Source organism: Aplysia californica, unplaced genomic scaffold (genome assembly GCF_000002075.1).
Source record: "Aplysia californica isolate F4 #8 unplaced genomic scaffold, AplCal3.0 scaffold00283, whole genome shotgun sequence".
NCBI lineage: Eukaryota > Metazoa > Mollusca > Gastropoda > Aplysiida > Aplysiidae > Aplysia > Aplysia californica.
This window is the reverse complement of record NW_004797553.1, coordinates 714294-716873: the sequence shown is the minus strand read 5'-3', so window position 1 is coordinate 716873 and position 2580 is coordinate 714294.

Sequence of the window (2580 nt, the reverse complement as noted above, 5' to 3'; positions counted from 1 at the left end):
CCATACTTTAAACTTTGGTTTAAAGCGTCTTTTTCGTATGACGTCACGGCGGCCTGCATGTGGACACTCGTAAAGGAGAGCCCGGATGTGTGTGAAGTAGGTCGATTAAGTTCTGAATGGAAGGCTCAAGTAGGTTTTTACCCTGAGAGTAAGAGGTTATATTTCTAAATATGGAATTCTAAGGTTCCTGCTTTTCTCCCGAATTTTTATAACTACCTTCTCCTTACTTAGTACTTTCGATGAATCAAAAACAGTTCTCGTATTATATTAGGAATATGTTACATTATAGTCAAACCCCATTGCAACATAAAACCTATACATTTGTGGTTGGTTGGCGGGTGTTCTGGTGTGGTTTGCTCCTTCTCTCCTACCAAAAATAATTTGGCGTCCTATCTCTCCTCCGTCTTTTTTGTGTTTTCGTTACTATTTTATAACACCTCCAATCTTCGGCAACTAAATTACCTTATTATGTTGCAAGTGCCGTAAAACTCTCACTGAAGCTAAACTTATGCATGTACATAATATTTATGTAGGTCTTTATTGTTTTGGCGGAAGGAGTGGAGGAGGAAACTCGTCATCATCAAGGGCCAGATCTGCGACAGACAAAGGTGACCAGTGACCATGGTTCCACTTTTTCAGTCAGTTGCTGTTGGTCTACTCTCACCCTTAACTCATTTGTCTTCCATTAGTAGCTTTTAAGCACAAGGTGGCTATCCCGAAAAATGCTGTTTTGAGAAAATCGAAGGTAAAGGTTTTGCCCCTTGTTCAGTTTCTTTAAAAGACAAGGAAGGAGAGTTTTCTCGATAACCAAACAAATATATCAAACCAATGAAACCAAAATTCTCCTACAAGTAGGGCAATGCCCAGTTTTCGTGTAGGTCAAGATTTCTGGAAACCCCCGAAATCTGGGTTATCCCGCTTGTCCTTAAGATAATACATGTAACAGCTACGAATTTTACTTGTGAAAGCGAAAGCTCTCGCGTGTCAACTCAAGTGTCCTAGAAATTGCCTTTTTGTCTCTTCCTCTAATTTTGGTTTCTCTTCAGCAAGCGACCCAGTGACACAGTGAGATTCTTCAAGTATTACCTCATGTGATTTCTGATTTGATTTCTTTTCTTAAAACAAAACAAAACAGAAAAATCCCAACCAAACCAAAAACCCTTAGTGGCCTCATTAAACAACAATCCCCCCCCCCCCCTTTCCCCCTAAAAAACCCCGACACATTTCTGTTACTTCTGATTAATTTCCATTGTCTTTTTGGATTTCCCAGTATTCACAGCGGTTTAGTCAGGTTGACTCATGACTCTTTTACTTTTAGAATTTATTTTGGTCGTCATTGAGATACAATGGACAGTCGAACTTACCTTGGGGGCTCTCGTGGCCTAGAGGTTAAGGTGTACTCCTCTCATTCAAAGGTCCCGAGTTCGAATCCGGGTAGCGACAGAAAAATTTTCTTCTCTAAAATTGTCTCCTTTCACCCCCTTTCCTGCTTTCTAGCAATGTTCTGTCGCATGTTTTCGTCTTCACTTTGTGCCCCCACCCCCTCACCTACTTTGCCCCCTCATCTGGGCTCCTGGCTCTTTTTGCAGCCTTTCTATTGCTACTGCATGGCTCTTCCTTGCTGCTGTCTTTCAGCCACACCCCTGATCGTCAGGTAGTGGTAGGAAAGATCTACACCTAGCCTTCACGGACAAGGGCGAAACATTTCGGAGGTCTCGTGAGCAAGTTGCGCACGTTAAAGATCCCTTGGTGGTCTAAAATCGACAAGAGAAGGCTTCGGCCGCCGCCCGGACAATATTCCAAATTTCCTACTAACTGAAAATGTTTAATGTGTCCCGTGTGCTCATATGGCATTATGCAGTGGCGAGCGCCGTAAAACACTTGCCCCCCCCCAAAAAGAGGATTAAGGGAGGGCATATTACCACTTATGACAAATATGAGAAAGAAACAGGCAAATTTCTTCGGACACACAATGCGGAAAGATGCATTGGAGAATATTGTAACAACAGGCAAGATTGATGGAAAGAGAGGCAAAGGCAGACAGAGGGAAAAGATTCTGGACTAGATGACAACATGGCCAGGAACAACAAGAACAACAGACACCATTACTGCAATGCAAGACAGAGTGAAGTGGAGGTCCATGATCGCCCACGCCAGTCGACAAGGCACCGGATGATGAAGATATTATCACTCCGTTCCTGACGACAGATCGTCAAAATCAGAAACTATCATCAACTTACAGGTAAGTCTCGATTGTGTCTACAATGTTACCTCAAATGCCGGTCAGGCTTTCCGTGGTTATGTGGGATTAGAATAGGCCTAGATGTGAGCCCTTACTGGCCGTACAGGGGCAGATGGTCAGGGTGGTGCGGGTGTGAAATCTCAACAGTACTTGTGAAAGTGCTCAAGTGGCTCTCCAGTACGGAAACTTTCAAGGGTAGCCAAAGGCCAGAGGTCACAGAATTCTACACTTATAGAAGCGGAACTCCCTCTTCGCGATCGCCGATTCGCTGTGAGGAATTGAAACTAAAACATGGCGGCCAGTTGAGGGCACCTTTGGCTGCGCCGCACAGCGAGGCT